Source organism: Pleurodeles waltl, chromosome 8, assembly GCF_031143425.1.
Source record: "Pleurodeles waltl isolate 20211129_DDA chromosome 8, aPleWal1.hap1.20221129, whole genome shotgun sequence".
NCBI lineage: Eukaryota > Metazoa > Chordata > Amphibia > Caudata > Salamandridae > Pleurodeles > Pleurodeles waltl.
In genome coordinates this window covers 361,669,157-361,686,973 of record NC_090447.1, presented here as the reverse complement: position 1 = coordinate 361,686,973, position 17,817 = coordinate 361,669,157, and the positions used below count along the sequence as shown (strand labels likewise).

Here is a 17,817-nt window from a genome sequence, read left to right as displayed (position 1 = left end):
CCCTGCTGATTCTCACTGGGATCCTCCCTTATCCTGACTCTTTTTAACATATATGCCACCCCGTTAGATAGACTGGTAATGTCTTTTGGCTTTCTGAGTTTACACAAATCACTGTTTCTTTAATCAATGATTTACCTGACGTAGCTGACAAGTTCAAACTCTGTGTGGTCAGTGTCAGTGCCTGGATAAAGGAGAATTACCTGAAATTGAATGCCAAGAAGACAGAGATCTTGATCTTTGGAGCACAGCAATGAATATGATCAGAAATCTGGTGGCCTGAGATGTGCGGCCGAGACCAAAAATGGACGTCTTATTTTTGACAACTTTCTCACCTTTCACACTCAGGTCAATAAAATTGCAAGCTCATGCTTTCATTTCATCAAACTATTTTCCAATTCATTCTGGCAGAGCTGAGAGCAGCAGTGGTTCTTGCTCTGATGACATTGTGCCTTGATTATTGCAACACCTTGTATTTAAACATCAATGTGTCCTTGCCCAATAGACTGCAGGTCATTCAGAAGGTGACTGCTCATCTGGTTCTAAATGTCCCTAAACATCTTTCAGTGAGGGAGGGTCTGTGCTTCCTTCACTGTCTTCCAGTTAGTAGTGTGTGACATTCAAGGTGTTTTGCATTGTGTTTCTAGCCCTCCACCAGCAGGGGTGTGTGCCACTGAGAACAGCTTTATCTAGGCCTGGGCAGAGTGGACGGAGTCCTGCTTCACGGAATTCTGTGGGGTTGAAAAAAAACTTGGTGAAATTCTACGGAGCCGGAGTTCCATGCCCCGCCGAGTCCTCCTGAATGTGCTCATCTCTGAAGCACTAGGCAGGGTCGGGCCTGGTCCGCAAGGCCTGATCCTGCTTAGCGCTTCCAAGATGGGTGCATTCAGGAGGGCCGTAGGCAGTGAAAGCTGCAGTTTCAGGCCTCTGGTGCACTGGCCTATACCATGTGCACTGCACACGGGGCAGGCCTGTGCACAAGAGGCCTCAGTCTGCAGCTTTTTTTGTTACCTACGACCTTGTCCTGAATTCAGGCCAAGACCTTAGGCAGCCAAAGCTGCTGTTTCAGTCCTTGTTTGTGCACCAGTGTGCAAAAACAACAAAAAAACAAAGTTGGGTCTTCCCAGGGGTCCTCCTCTCCTCATTGTTCGATGGCGACGATGACTCCTCTCCAGCAGCTGCCTCCCTTCCCTGCTCCAGTGCATGCTGCAGACCAGTTATAGACTGCACAGCGCAAGGCCAGACTGTCTGCACATGCGCTGCACAGCTCATTCGGGGCTGCAGCATGCACCGGGTGAGCTCTGCTCTGCTGGCGGGGCTAGTGGAGTATTTTGGATAACTATGTGCTTCAAGTGGAGCACGGAGTTCCAAAAACTCTGTTAACTCCTCCAGCAGAGCGAAGCTCCCCCATCCCCTACTTCTAACTGGTATACCCCTAAAAGACATCTGTTCGAATTTGGGCCTCTATTTTGCAAAAGTATGCACCCTGTCCAAGTAGGGACTACAATCCTAGTCAGGGTAAGTCAGATACACATTCTAAATTAACCTGTGCTCACCCTCTGATAGCTTGGCATAGAGCAGTCAGACTTAACTTAAGAGGAAATTGTAAAGTATTTGTGCAACACTTAGGGCCTGATGTTTTCAGATGTATTGCGGCTGAGCTGAAGACTACCACGATGGAGTGCTCTTCCTAGACGTCAGGCCGGTGGGTTCCCACCACCCATATTTAGATGTTACAGTCCTGCAGGTGACGTACTGGCGACAGTTTGCTGATGGAAGGAAGACATCGTTGGACCCAATGGACATTGGAAAATGGCAGTGGCCATGGATTAGAGGTAAGTCACATGCACAAACACACACTCTAAAACCCTTGCCATATGCATCCCTCTGCATCACACACAACACAACACACCACATTCACACCAATATCCATTTGTTTTCTGACACAACACTACACGTACAGGCTGCAAACACAAATCCATGATACAACATACACACATTAGTCACATTGCACCTGCACACGACACAACCAGCACAACTACCCGGTCATCTACACAAACACATGCTAACACAAGCACAACTACACACATCATGACAGCAAACTGCACACAACATGCACCTGAATTCTGCATGCAGCAACACAACAGACATCACAACATACAAAACAATATTCATGCCATATGCAAGTAGCACACATACTGCCACAACCACATCGCCCATTACAACTCCCTCCATCTCACTCTGCCAATCGCATCATGTGCATACATACACGTACTGACTCAAACACACAACTCGAAGCACAACATGACAGGAACAGGTCCCCTTGCATTGTATACAAATCAGTACAGGTGACAAGTGTGAATGTACCATCATTGTGGTGCCAACATTCATTTGACAATGAATATTAACACTTGTGTATGTGTTCGATATGTGTTGTGTACATCTGTGTCCCCATCTGTGTTTAACCCACCTGTGTCCCCAACATATGCATGTCACAGTAATCTAATAAAATTACTGTGACATGTATATGTCTGCAGTGGTCCAATGCCCATGTGCAGTGACCCCTCCCAATATGGGTTCCCTACCTTCTTGTCCAGTGATGGGGGGGGATTGTGTTTTCTCCATGGTCCTGTGGCAGCAGAGGTGGAGGGTCCTGTCCAGTCAGAAACGGAAGCAGAATTGGGATAAAAGGTGACTTTTTACCCCTTATCTCCCAGTCCACCAAGTCAGAAGTGGAAGTCAGACCGCCACTTTCTGCTTGGCGGTTTGACACATCCAAATCTGCATGGCAGTAAGTGTGGCTGGAGTCTTGCCATCAGCCACACTTTCCTATGGCACCATCGCGGCAGAGGGGTGTCCTTTGTGGAGTTGGATGGACTCGGACGGGTTAAAATCTATGGGACCGCAAACATCTAAATTGGGAGGGCAGATTGCCAAGGCGGCAGCCTGGTTTTCCTTTTGAAAATCGAAGGCGGGATATTTACCACCAACATCTAGAGCAGGCCCTTAGGTACAGTAGCACAGTGAAAAACACCACAAATCAAGTCAAATCAAAAACATTTATAAAGCGCGCTACTCACCCGTGAGGGTCTCAAGGTGCTAGGGGAAGGGGTTACTGCTGCTCGAAGAGCCAGGTCTTGAGTTGCCTCACACACTAGATTGGAAAAATAGAAAGTATAAACAACAAAAATACTATAAGTAGAAGTCAAGATATTCATTTTTTAAATATTAAGGGCCTGATTTAGTTATTGGCAGACACGTTACTCGTCACAACGGTGACAGATAGCCCATCTGCCAATATATAACTCCCATTATATCCTTTGGGATTTAGATATTGGCAGACGGGATATCCGTTACCATTGTGACAGAGTAGCTCATCCAACACTATCTAAATCAGCCATAAATGTGAAACAGTGGTCGAAAGTCAATAGCTTTCAAAAGGTTTTTTGAGGTCACAAGGGACTGGCATAATTCCACAATCGAGGCTGACCCCGATGGAGGGTATTTTGGTACCAGAACCCACACAGAGCTCACTGAAATAGTACTTCTGATGGAAAAAAATATCAACATCCCAATGCCTGGGTATTTTGCAGAAATTAGCTACAGAACCCCCTTCTGAGGCCCTGGACTGGAGGGCCACATCTGGTAAGGGAATGACTCACAGATGGCAGAGTCCAACAGCACCAAAAGGGTTGAAGGCAGTCTTTAATGTCCCTGAGACTGCAGCAGGCAACAGGCCAATACAGCATAGCGGCCTCAAGCAGTATGGCAGTCCTCTGGCAGCAGAGCAGTCCTTTTTTTTTAGTGTCCACAGGTCCAAGGGTGTACTGAAGAGTGGGTCTGAGGATCATTGTTTTATACCTGGTGCCAGCTTTGAAGTGGAAAAAAACTCCTGGAGTTTCCCCCCCCCATAGAAGTGTATGGAATTTCCTATCTTCCTGCCCATGATGTCTTGGCGCACAATAGGCTACTGTGAAGTACTTTGTGTGTGTGCAGAGGCAGTGTCTTTGGAGTGCAAAGTGGGGCTGTTAATAGCTCTGCCCCACTACCCTGCTTGGATGGTTCGTTCTGCCAACACCAGTCCCTTTATTGTATGGGAATCAGAGAGGAATACACAAAGACCAACTCCACCAAGTAATATGACCTAGCTAACAGGCTACCGGCACAAAAAGAACAAGAAAAAGCCAACTTTCCAAAAGTGTTATTTTCAGAATTGTGACTGCCAACTTTAGCATTAGAAAGGATTTTAACTTACAATGCCTTAGATACCAAACATGACATTTTTACCTGCTCCAAAGCAAACATTGTCACTTATTAAATGTGTTAGAAATGGGGTCTTTGATTGGCGGTCAGGTTACCCCCTGTCCAAGGAAGGACCCTCACTCTAGTCAAGGTAAAGGAGAATCACCCTCAGCTAACCCCAGCTCATCCCCTTGGTAGCTTGGCACGAGCAGGCAGGCTTAACTTCAGAGTTCTAGGTGTAAAGTATTTGTACCAACACACACAGTAACTTAATGAAAACACTACAAAATGACACAACACAGGTTTAGAAAAATAGAAAAAATTTATCTAAACAAAACAAGACCAAAACAACAGAAATCCAACATACACAAGTCATGTTATTAATTAAAAAGCAAAAATAGCCTTAAATCCTTTTGTGGACAGATAAAACACTGTAAACGTTGAAAAGTACCTGGGTAGCGTCAAAATAACACTCATGGGTGAGTGTGTGTCAAAAAAGGTAAGTGGTGCATCGATTTCTCACCCGCAAGCGAGATCGTGCGTCGTTTCTCCTTCTCTGGTCAGGTGGGCGTATGTTGTTTTTCCTCCCCGCTGGAGAGCGATGCGTCGATCTGGGCAGCACTCGGGTCCAGGCAGGCATTGCGTTGTCATTCCACGCCCAGCAAGGTTTGCGTCAAAAATCCTGCCGCACCGTGATAGCCAAACCGCGCTGTGTGGGTTGCGACGTTACCAGCCTCCGGCAGCGATGTGGTGCGTCGTTTCTCCAGCCGCGTGCGTCAATTTCCCAGCTGCGCTGCAAGTGCTGCGGCGATTCCAGCAGCAGAGCCGATGGCTCACCGTTTCCTCAGCCGCTCTGGTAGGTTACATTGAAAATTTCCCCGCACAGCGGTCTGTGTGTGGATTTTCAAGCTTGGTCTGCCAGCTTCACCTGTCAAGGCCCAGGAACTGGATAGGGCACCACTTGGCAGGGCAGGATTCTCAGCAGAGAGTCCAGGTGCTGGCAGGGGAAGTCTTTGATGGCCCTGAGACTTCAGAAGAGGGGGCAAGCTCAGTCAAAGCCCTTGGGGATTCTTCTCAAGCAGGAATATGCCACAAAGTAAAGTCTTTGTCCCCTTTCACAGGCAGAAGTAGCAACTGCAGGATAGCTCAACAAAGCACAGTCATAGGCAGGGGCAGCACTTATCCTCAGCTCTTCAGCTCTTCTCCTTGTCAGAGGTTCCTCTTGATTCCAGAAGTGATCTAATTTTCAGGGGTTCTGTGGGTTCTTTTTATACCCCTTTTTGCCTTTGAAGTAGGCCTACGCCAAAGGAAAGTCTCTCTTGTTTGTGAGATCCTGCCTTGCTCAGGCCAGGCCCCAGACACACATGACGAGGGGGTTGGAGACTGCATTGTGTGAGGGCAGGCACAGCCCTTTCAGGTGTGAGTGACCACTCCTCCTCTCTCTCCCAGCACAGATGGCTCATCAGGATTTGCAGGCTACACTCCAGCTCCCTTTGTGTCACTGTCTAGAGAGAGGTACAAACAGCCCAACTGTCAAACTGACCCAGACAGGGAATCCACAAACAGGCAGAGTCACAGAATGGTTTAAGGAAGAACATGCCTACTTTCTAAAAGTGGCATTTTCAAACATGCAATCTAAAAACAAACTTTACTAAAAGATGTATTTTTAAATTGTGAAACTCTACATTTCTATCTGCTCCCAAAGGGATACTACTCTTTAATAATATTTAAAGGCAGCCCCTTTGTTAACCAATGAGAGAGATAAGCCTTGCAACAGTGAAAACCAAACTTGGTAGTATTTCGCCGTTAAGACATGTAAGACACATAAGTACATGTCCTTTAACATACCCTGTACCCTGTCCATGGGGCTTCCTAGGGCCTACCTTAGGAGTGCCTTACATGTATAAAAAGGGAAGGTTTAGGCCTGGCTAGTCTGTACACTTGCCAAGTTGAATTGGCAGTTTAAAACTGTTCACACAGACAGTGCAGTGGCAGGCCTGAGCCATGTTACCAGGGCTACTTATGCGGTTGGCACAACCAGTGCTGCAGGGCCACTAGTAGCTTTTGATTTACAGGCCGTGGGCAGCTCTAGTGCACTGTATTAGGGACTTACTAGTAAATCAAATATGCCAATCATAGAAAGTCAATTACACATATATTTTACATAGGAGGACTTGCACTTTAGTACTGGATAGCAGTGGTAAAGTGCCCAGAGTAACATAAACAGCAAAAACAGAGCCCAGCACACATCAACAACCTGGGAAGCAGAGGCCAAAAGTTAGGGGAGACCACACCAAGGATGCCAAGTCTAACAAGGACCTTCTCTTTTCCTTAAATTAAAAGCAGACCCTTTAATTTAGAACGGAGCGGGAAAAAGGAATTGCACCAAAAAACTCCTCATTTGCATTTGACTGTCTCATTTCTATTAAAAGGAAGAACATTATTCATTTGTTTTGTTTGCACTGTAAATGCATGAGGATTTTAAAAACGTTTCTATCCTGATGATGGTCATCCAGCATCCATTGGCATACAAGACTAAAAGTTTGACCTACTTATGTTTATCTGGATCCAAACATCTATGGGATAGATATTACTTTCAATATAACACAGCAACCACAGTTGCTGTGCAGCATATGTGAGAGAAAGAAAGCAGACCTCAGCCATATCTACTAAGCTATGACATTGTTGTTTTATGCCCATCACTGGTACACAATTAGGCTGCCTGGAGCCAAGTGCACACCTTTTTACCTTAGTGGATAGGTGTGTGCTTGATATGTAGCATAGATTTTCTACTGGAAGAGTATCCTTTCAGTACAGCACACTATGCCCACACATGCTTTACAACTTCTCCCACTTTGTGTGCTGTACAGTTTAATACAAATGCACATGTTTAACAGTCTGTAGGAAAAAAACATGCTTCCCCTGCTTTGCCCTTGCCTTAAGGAGACATATTTTTTCCAGAAAACGCTGTCTACAAATATTAGTATATAGGGCTTTTTCATCAAAGACTGTGAGTGGTAGCATGGGAACCCCCTGTACCACCCTTGGAATGCTTCCTTGATTCAAAGCAGCACAAAGGTACTGTAAGCACTACTTGTAGTATTACTTTCCAGTATAAATGAAGTTTTACGCTGAAAGGTAAATAGTTTCTCAACACTTCATGGTGGTTTGCATCACTTTTTGTGACTTTGCATTGCTACAAAGTCTTGATAAGTCTGCCTCAAAATTAACTATGTTTTAAAGCATCATACCCAGCATTTCTCAAAATATTTGTGGACGTTTTACCTGAAAATGTACCATTGTGCTGGGGTTTTTCATTTGCTATTACTTTGATTTCCCCGAGCTTTCTGGAAAACGGTAAACCATTCCTTTTTACAGTTATGATATAGCACAGATAGACACAGTTGTACCAGCTGACGATTTGATAGTGCATTTTTCTAAGATCTTTGACTCCAGCACTCTGAACTAGGCACCTTTTGTGGTGGAAAAAATTAAATATGGTTTCAAAGCTGCTGTTCACTTGAGTCATACAACTGAAGTATCAGATGTCATCTCAGCCATTGAAAGTAGGCACATGGACAGGTAGGAATCCTTGGAGAGTTATTTAAAGAGCACCGTATTTTGGCCCCCGATAGTCACAAATGTTTTGAGAGCAGCCATTGTAGGCCCACTGGACCCACCCTGGCATGAGACAATAATTGTTCTTGTTTTCAAAAAGGGGGCTAAAACTCCACCCTGTTACTATCGTCCCATTTCACTGTTAGATATTCCTGTAAATATTTGGCTAGGGTCATATTGTCCAAACTTGAAGACTGGGCCACTAAGAATCGGGTTTTGTTTGATGTACTGTTAGGATTTCGCCCAAGTTTGGGTACAGTGGATCAGAGCCTAAATCTATATCTTATTACCCAAAAATATGTTAAGGACAAAAAGGGTCCGTACATTTGGGGTTTACGGAATGTATATGTGCTTTCAATGCGGTGCAATGGTCCAAACTCTGGGCTATGATGGAAGGCATGGGGATAGGCAGGTCTTTCATTGATTTACTTAGCCAACTTCATGCACAAACCTTAGCTAAGATATGCTACTGCAGAGAGGGCAACTTATCACCCACCATTAATTCTATAGTAGGGTGCTGCAAATTTGCGTACTGCTCCTTTTGTCTTGCCACCATAAACTAATGGTCTAGAATTTTTTTTTAAATCTTGAGGTAGAGATCTGACTAAGATTGGTTCCCGCCTGGTACTCGTACTTTAGTAAGTGGAAGACGCAGTAATCATAGCCAGAACTGCCAGCGGGCTGCAGATCCTACTGGATGTCTTTAACACCTTTATGGATGGTCTGTGTTAAAGACAATTTGTTGTTCATTATGAAGTGCAGACATAGGCCCTGCCAAAATCTCAAAAATGCCTCATCTTTGGAGTAGAGATTACTAAAGTCCTAAACATAACATTCTTGGGAATCCCAGTTGATGCTGTTTTTAATTGGACGTTTTTGTTAAAACTCACGTTTTTCAATTTCAGTAAGGATTTGGGTGTTGGCTTTAGTTGGCAGTCAGTTTACACCCTGTCCAAGTCGGGATCCTCACTCTAGTCAGAGTAAGGGGTATACACAGCTCAGATAACTCCTTGTCACCCCCTTGGTAGCTTGGCACAAGCAGTCAGGCTTATCTCGGAAGCAATGTTTAAAGTATTTGCAAAAAGACATACAGTAACACAGTGAAAACACCACAAAAGGACTCCACAGCAGTTTAGAACAATAGCCAATATATATCTAAATCAAACAAGACCAAAACAACAAAAATCCAAAGTACACAAAAAGAGATATCAGTTTTTCAAGTAAAGAGTCTTCATCCTTAAGAATCAATAAATGCCTTGTTTTAGCATAAAGTACCTGGTGTGCATCAAAAATAAGTCTGCAGGCGTGAGCGTCTGTTGGAAAAGCAAGTGAGTCCGATTGTTCTGCCGCACGGCTCCGGTGCGTGGATCTTCACTCAGGTTCTTACATCTTCACCTTCTAGGGGCCCAGGGACCGGATGTAGCACCTGTTGGAAATTCAGGGGGTCTCAGCAAGAGAGCCCAGGTGCTGGCAGATAAAGTCTTTGATATCCCTGAGACTTCCTAACAGGAGGCAAGCTCAGTCCAAGCCCTTGGAGAATCTTCACAAGCAGCATACGCAGCAAAGTCCATCCTTTGTCCTCTCTAAGGCAGCAACTGCAGTCCAACCCAGCAAAGCACAGACAGCAAGGGGCAGTTCTCTCAGCTCTTAAGCTCTTCTCCTTGTGAGAGATTCATCTTGATCCAGAAATCTTCTAAAAGTATGAGGTTTTGGGTCCATTACTTATTCTCATTTCCGCCCTTGAAGTAGGCAAACCACAAAGGAAAGTCTTTGTAGTGCACAAGACCCTGACCCTTCCTTGCTCTGCCCCAGCCACACTCTAAGGGGTGGGAGACTTTATTGTGTGAGGTCAGACACCGCCCTTACAAGTGCAGGTGTCAGCCCCTCCCTCCCACTCTAACCCAGGAAGACTCATCTGGATATGCAGGACACACCTCAGCTCCCTCCCCTTGTGTCAATGTCTAGAGTGAATTCACAAACAGCCCAACTGTCAGTATGACCCAGATGTGGATTCAGCAGCCAAGTGGCATTTTCAAACTTACAATCTAAAAACCAACTTAACCAAAATTTTGAAATTGTGAGTTCAGAGACCTACAACTCCATATTTCTATCTGCCCCCAATGGGAACAGCAATTAAAAGATATTTCAAGGCTATTCCTATGTTAACCTATGGGAGAGATAGGCTTTGCAAAAGTGAAAAACAAATTTAGCAGTATTGCACTATCAGGACATGTAAAAGAAGGCACTACATTCCCTACCTTTTAAATACACTGCACTCCATTCATGGGGCTGCCTTGGGCCTACCTTAGGGGGTGTCTTATATGTAGAAAAAGGGAAGGTTTACACTTGCCAGGTCGAACTGGCAGTTAAAGACTACACACACAGACACTGCAATGGCAGGTCTGAGGCATGATTGCAGGGCTACTTATGTGGGTGGCACAATTAGTGTTGTAGGCCCACTAGTAGCATTTGATTTACAGGCCTTGGGCACACATGGTGCACTATACTAGGGAATTACAAGTAAATGTGCCAGTCATGGAAAACCAATCAGAATCACAATTTGCACAGAGAGCATATGCACTTTAGCACTGGTTAGAAGTGGTAAAGTGCCCAGAGTCCTAAAGCCAGCAAAAACAGGTCAGAACAAAATAGGAGAAAGGAGGCTAAATGTTTTGAAATGACCCTGCAAAAAGGGCCAAGTCCAACAGGTGTACTATATAGTATGGCTGGGAGGCCCTATTATAAAATACACTCTAAAATACCATATTGGGTCCAGTCAGGTACTTTTGCTTAAGCTTCAGCTCAACTCTGGTAGCTGTAGCTGTGAGTAGTAAGGCTTAGCAAAGGAAGAATGTGTAAGCATTTACCAGCACCAAACAACAGAATAAGAAACAAGACACCAATTTCTAAAAATACATTCAATTTTTTTAACTTTTGGAGGCCGTATGCATCAAAATCCACCAGCGGGTCCTGGAGATACAGAATTGAGAATTAATTAATAACTTTTATATCAACTGCAAATAAGCATTGGCCAACAAAATGTTTGGAAATGTTTGAAAAGTTTGTAAAAGTTAAGTCACCAACTTCGGGCCAAGTTGGGAGACCAAGTCCAGCAGGACAGAGGTTTAAGGGACCAGGAAGGATAATTGGGACAGTTACCTGGCCACCAGAGCATTTTTAAAGCTAGATCTAAACTTAACAGGATGATCGCTATAGACAACAATGGAGTGGCCCTGATGCTGAGGGATGCAAGCTACAGATGCTCGATGATGCGCTTGAAGCTGTACGGTTGACGGGGGGTGAAGTCTGATTGAGTAGTCAGCCCACCGGGGAGTGAAGGTGACTCTGTCCATGGATCTCAAGGTCTCACAAAGTCTTCTATTCAGGGGTCCAAGGGCTGCCGATGCAGACCTTTCTTTCTTTCTACACAGCGGTTAAGGTGCAAACTTTTGGTGAGGACTCATGTCCCTCCTGTCCAACAAATCCAGTCACAACCAACACCAATGTGTCCAGCAGACACGGGTGCACCATTTGGCTATCAATGAATTGTCCTTTGGGGTGCCTGGCATCCGATATCCACAAAATGTCTGCAGTGGCTACCAGAGATGGATTTGGGTTCTTTCAGCGTTAAAGTTAATTTTGGGAGGCCAGTCAACTGACTGTGAAGACACTGCTTAGGACTGGGACTGGGAATCAACTTTTCCCCAAGCCAAGCACACAGAACAGGGTCCAATCCCCGCTAGCCCAAAGTGCAGAAGGTGCAGTCACCCTGACATCGCTGACTCTTTGTGCACTTCCAGCGGGTGTAGAATGGTCTTATTCTCGTCCTCCTTCCAAGTCCAGCAAGCACAGAGGATCAACGTGCCAGGGGTGCCATATTTATCCCAGGAAAGGGCACTGAGGGGACCACTCACTCACTGCCAAATGGACTATGGGGTCCCCTCATACCTGGTGATGAGGTTCCTGTGATGTGTGGCATCTGGCTATTCCTGAATGCTACATTCTTGCTCCCTTCAAGATGGCACAACCCTTCCTCGATAGTCAGGAGCAAGGTAGCCCACCCTAGAGGTGTGTCTCTACCTGAGGGCAGCACTCCCATGGTAGAAATGATTTGGGGGGGCGAGTTTCTCCTCTCTGACCCTTTCTCCATGCTGTGTACAGGGACCAAAGGCATCCTGCTTAAGGGTGGTGGGCCGAGCGGACCATCAAAGGGAGCTTCTCCTTTGATGCATGCCTCTGGGCTAACCACCTGAGTGGCCATCTTGGGAGAGGAGGTGACACCTCGCTGCTGCTGCACTGCCTTTGTTCCTTAGTCTGGAGTTGTTCAGATGTCTCCCCAGGTGGTTAGAAAGCTGGCTGTCTATGTGTGTGTGCCTTTGTGAGGCTATTGGATGAGGAGAGCATAGAGTGGCAACTTACTAAATGTTGCCTACCTTTAATAGTGACATTAATTTTGACTTGGCTCTCGGGTCTCATTTACTGACACGATTAATTTGATACCTTTCATGACATAGTTTGTTAGTCCCAGACAAAGGTTAGCTGGGTTGGGATGCCACCCGGTAACCCTCTGTTAGCCAATGGTGCTACCAACTTTACATACAGCAAAATGACAATTTAGAAGGGTTGCTGCTAAGACATATTTGAAAACATATGCCTTCCTTAATAAAATACAGCTCCCCGCCCCAGGACTCCATTGGCCGTCCTTAGGGGAGACTTATATGTAATGTTCACGGATAAGGTGGCTTTGTCATTGGTTTGAAAGGCAAAGTCGAACTGGCAATGAAAACACTGTCCTTCCAGTCTGCAGTGGCAGGCTGGGAGTCATTTGGTACCTTGTCACATGAAGGGAGGCACAAACAGTGCTGCAGCCCAGAGTCGACACACTGTCTTACATGCCATGGGTACCCTATATTAGGGACTTATAAGTAAGTGAGGCCCTGCCAATTGGGTATATCCGATTGGACATGAACTTTGTATGGTGTTAAAACACTGGCACTGAGGTCTGGTTAGCAGGCCTTAGAGCACTCTCCGAGTAAAAAACACAGCAGCATCAGTCCAAAAATGGGTGTGAACATGCACAAAGAGGCATTTCCTTATATCCATTGACTAAGTAATTCATATTTTTAAAAGCAAGTGCCTATCCATTCGAACATTTGGAGCAGGAGTGTGGGGTTATAGTGATGCTGGCGCCTTGCAAAGAATGGAAAATACATTTATGTGCAGGCTCTTGGCTGTTCACCAATCCTCATCCACAATCTTTTATCAAAACGAAGTGGGCCTCAGCTTTGTGGAGGACTATATCAAATTGCAACTCCCATTATTATGGTTAAGAGCATGGAATAAATCAGAAGCGCACATTATCACAGCCATAATATTGGACAGTCCAGCTCTAGACAACGTGGCAGACATCATGGTTATCTTATATTATGAAAAGTTTTAATAAACTGGGGATACCAAAGCTGTTTTTTGATCCAGAGAATTCCCAGCATTTGAAAGAGCTGCAGGTAAAGAATTGTTATATAAGTGATGTCACTATGTGTGCATGACAAACCCGTATGCATGGGAAATAGGTATAACCTCCAGGAATACAACTGTCAGCTCCACCCCAGCATTTTACCTCCAGCTTATCTCAAACAAGTGGTATAGGTTCTTACTCATGAGGCTACTCTAAATTCACTCCATTTTTTTATAGCTTTTCTCACCCAAGGGTCATGGTTTGCATCACTTTCCACATGCCCTTGTGATGGTACCTCTACACAAACCACAGCACACTTTATATTATTTTGCACATTGAACACCAGACACACAGGAAACGTTTTTTGCTCCTAATTTTGTGAAAATTCAACACAAGATCACATAAGTTGACTTTTGCTCCTGTGTAACATCTAAGGAGCAATGAGATACGTTATGCTGTGATTAATTTGATAAAATGTGCTTTATCAAATAGAAAGAGATATTGATTTGGATAGGCTATGTTGATTTTTACCGTACTTTTTTGTAAATTCTGTCAAAAATGTTATTGTATAGATCATTTGTGTTACCTTATTTGTAGTGATTGTCTCTTTTAGTAATGTATTGTCTCTTTGTTGTGCACTTTTATGGCTCATTATAGCTGAACAAAGCATGACTTGCTTGTTTGATTGATCCTTTATTTGCCACAAATGAAAGTCATGGTCATAAATGTTGGTTTATTTGATGTAAAAGGCTTTGTGAATGGGGCCATTTGTGTTCAATTTATGTTCAACAGCTGTGCAAACATCTAGAACCAGCTATCTTTAAAGATATCCCACTAAAACATTGACCCAGATTTTGAACACTGGATCTTTTGTATATTGAGCAGATGTAGCAAGGGGAACTAACATGAAAGAGGTCCACATCGTTTATTCTTAACAAGAAATAGCTCCAATATTTTTTAAAATAAAATTCTGGTAATTTTCTTGCTACTGTAAATTACATCAGTTTTTTGGGATTTGCACTTTATACACTAGGTAAATATTTTTCTTGAGTTCTTCCTCAGCTGGGAGGTAGTAGAATCAATGTGTAAGAGCCTGGTAAATGCTGGGTTTTGACTTTTGTTATATGCAATTAATTTTTTTTCGTTACTTCAAAATTCATCTGCGGTACACCTATATGTAGCATCACTATCTGAGAAACATTAACAGGGGCTAAGCAAAAAAAAGGTAATTATTCAGTGTGAAAAAAATAATATAATTATATATTTCCTTGTGAGTACTAATATATGTTATTGTTCTGAAGTTACTTTTATCCTCAATTTTGCTTGCAACCACGTTTTGTGACTAAAAGGCCCCAAAGTCATTTTTATTCATGATGGTACATTTGCACATTTCTGCAAAGAGTAACCTTGCTTTCAGTGTTGACAACTACCAGGATTTTAGGAGAATAATGGACTCATTATTGTACTAATGTATAGTGTCTTCTCACATTCCCGCTTCTCACAGGAGAAGATCCTGCCACCTGCTCATTTGATAGGTTTTTGCTAAAAGTATCACATGTCTGTCACATGATTAGGTTCCATAGACTTGTATTTAGATAAAATATATATTTACTTTACTATATTTCATGTATTTTAGCATTAGGCTCCAAATGAGACTTTTGTAGCGAGAGCTCTGGTCAATGGCAATTAAATTTTATTATTTGAAGTGCTGCTTGCTATTTTTCCATTAAACATATGTTAGGCTGAAGGGTTTCCCAACGTATTATGTTTTATTTTTACAGATGGTGCATTGGCAGTGAAAAATAACCTTTCCAAGCAATAGACAGGAGAGTGCTGCACTGGACTCCACACGATGATGAGAGGTAAGGGAAGAGTTACTCCTCATTCAAGTGATGATGATGATGACCCTTCCTCCCCAACTTTCTTCATTGAAGGGACTACTGAATGGTCTGGGCAGTATTTCTCGTCCACATCCATTGGGAGATCCATCTGATTTAATGAGTATTAAGAAATTAATCCCTAGCATCCAGGAAAACTCCAGTCAGTTCTGAGAGGATCTGCTGAGTGTTTTTGAAGTGTACAGACCCATTTGGGTTGGTGTGAATCAGTTATTGAGATTGGTATTGGTGCCAAATGGAAGTGCAAGAAGACTGATGGAAAAAACACAAACCCCAAGAATACCCGTACAATTAACAGGTAGCTGAACACAGCAAAGGTTGTTGAAAGTTGGCTGGTGAAAAGTGATTGGACTAACATCTCAATTAAAAAAAATAAAATCCGGATGAAGTGTCCACTGATTATTTAGACAGACTTAAGGATGTGTTTGAGAGACATTTGGGTTTAACATGCCCTAAGGTGATGGCTGAGGAAACTGTGGGCACTGCCTTTGTGCAGGACTTGCTGGATGTTAGGAGTCAGTTGATGACTATCTGCACCGTATAAGAGACTAAGAAGTTGACCGAATTGGTGGGGGTCTCTAAACATTGCATAGCATGGCAAGAGAGAAAGTGAAAGAATATAGAATCAAATCTGATTCCATTAAAGTGGCAGATTATGCAGAAAGCCATTACAGGTGTGTGATAGAGAGCCCGACAAAGGAAGGAAGAAAGGGGGAGGGAAAGGGTGGAGGGTGAGTAGTTCGAGGCAATGGAAGGGGGCAGAGGGAGGATTTGAGACCAGGAAAGCCATGCTTTGCCCGTGGACAGTTGGGCATTTAAAACTGAACCCTTCCCACATTAAATCTAATGTACCAGCCCCCACCGATCAGTCTGTGTTAAATCAGAATAATCCAAAAATGTATCCTGATCTTTAGGACAGCCCCAGAGGTTCCGACTGTGCCATAAATGCCTTAATCCCCATAGTTTAGAAGGGCCTGTATGTAGATTGTGTCATTAATGGTAAGGGTGTTATCTCTCATTGAAAAGGATGATAGGTGATCAGCTCTAAAAACCTACAAATTCCAATTTTAACCTCTCTCTGGCACGTATATAGATGCAGTGGCTATTTTTAACAACTTTATTATACCACTGATCTTGTATCAATTTTTCTAGGAACCATTAATGATAAACTTTTTCCTCAACCCAAATTTCCTGTAAGCTCCATTGAACTGTACTGTGCACTTCAAAAGGTGTGTTCTTAAATATAGACTGACAACAAAATGACAAAGTACTCACATTATTGTGTGAGAGGACTAATCGCCTATGTCATGCAAATGAAACTGCCATCTCTCCTGATTAGTTACTTTCACAGGTACCATCTTTTCTGTGGTCTACAGGAGCCCTTGATGTGGGGTTGATATCAACAAGTGAACCAGAGAAGTTGATGGTTGAACCTCAGAAGAAGCTACCTCTAACACTCCAGTAATCTTTGAAGCTTGAGGCAGTGGAAGGGATCTACCCTCTAATAGCCTACGCTCTAATAGCAGATTATATTAAGCAAAGGGTTTTAGTAGCTGTTGTTAGTAGATGTAATACCCTTATGCTCCTGATACTCTTGGTGGGGAGCGTGAACATATACTGGTTTGTGATGGACCTTAGGAACATTAATAATGTGATTATACCATGTTTTCTGTGGTCCCAATCCTGCCATTATCCTTTCTTGCATGCCTACAAATGCCCAATGGTTTACTGTGGTTGACCTTTGTTCTCCTTTCTTTTTTTATACCAATACATGAGGAAAGTCAATATCTCTTCTTGTTCATATTTAGATGGCTTAGCTTTTTTGGACTTGACTTCCTCAAATATTTAAGCGTATCCTTTAGTCTTGTCCCATGCCCTGAAATAGGATTGAGATATGTTGGTTTTCCCTCAGGACTCTAATCTTTTTCAATATGTTGATGATTTGCTTTTGGCATCTGTTAAACTAAATCATTGCAAGAAGGATTCAATCTATCTGCTCACTGAATTGGGAAATAAATGCCAAAGGCCTCAAAGGATAAACTGGAATTCTGCCTCCCCTGAATATAATACGTTGGTCATGAAATCTCTGCTAGCAAGCACCATCTCTCCTCTGAATGAGATGAAGCCATTTGTAACTTGCCCTGCCCTGTAACTGTTTTCCAGGTATGTACCTTTCTGGACATGGTTGGGCATTGCAGATAGTGAATCCTAGAGTATGTCAAAGTAGCTAAGACTTTGCAGGATTATGTCAGAAAAGACACCCTGAACCCTAGTAATCTAGTGAACCCAAACATGCATATGTGAAAATTAAGTAGGTTGTAGCCTATACACCTCCTTTGAGACTACCTGATTATACCAAACCTTTTACCTTGTTTTATCATGAATGTAACGGATTTGCACTTGGAGTGTTGGTACAGAGTTATGCAGATCAGAAATAACCCATAACTTATTACTTTTCAATTCTGGACCAAGTTGTGACTCTTGCCATATTTAAGATTTGTAGTGGCAGCCTCAAATCGTGTTGAAGCATCTAAAAAATGTGTGTTAAGTTCTCCTTTAACTGCTGTTGTGCCTCATTACTCTTGTACACTATAAAAACTCAGCACC

General features: G+C 43.4%; 1 long non-coding RNA gene across 1 annotated transcript in view; it reads left to right on the top strand.

The window, feature by feature from the left end:
• Window positions 1-15,174, top strand: part of LOC138249968 (uncharacterized) — a 507,332-nt gene extending 492,158 nt beyond the window's left edge. The window contains exon 3 of the long non-coding RNA XR_011194872.1: window positions 15,094-15,174. This is a non-coding gene — a long non-coding RNA (uncharacterized lncRNA). The remainder of the gene's footprint in view (window positions 1-15,093) is intronic.
• Window positions 15,175-17,817: the final 2,643 nt, after the last annotated feature.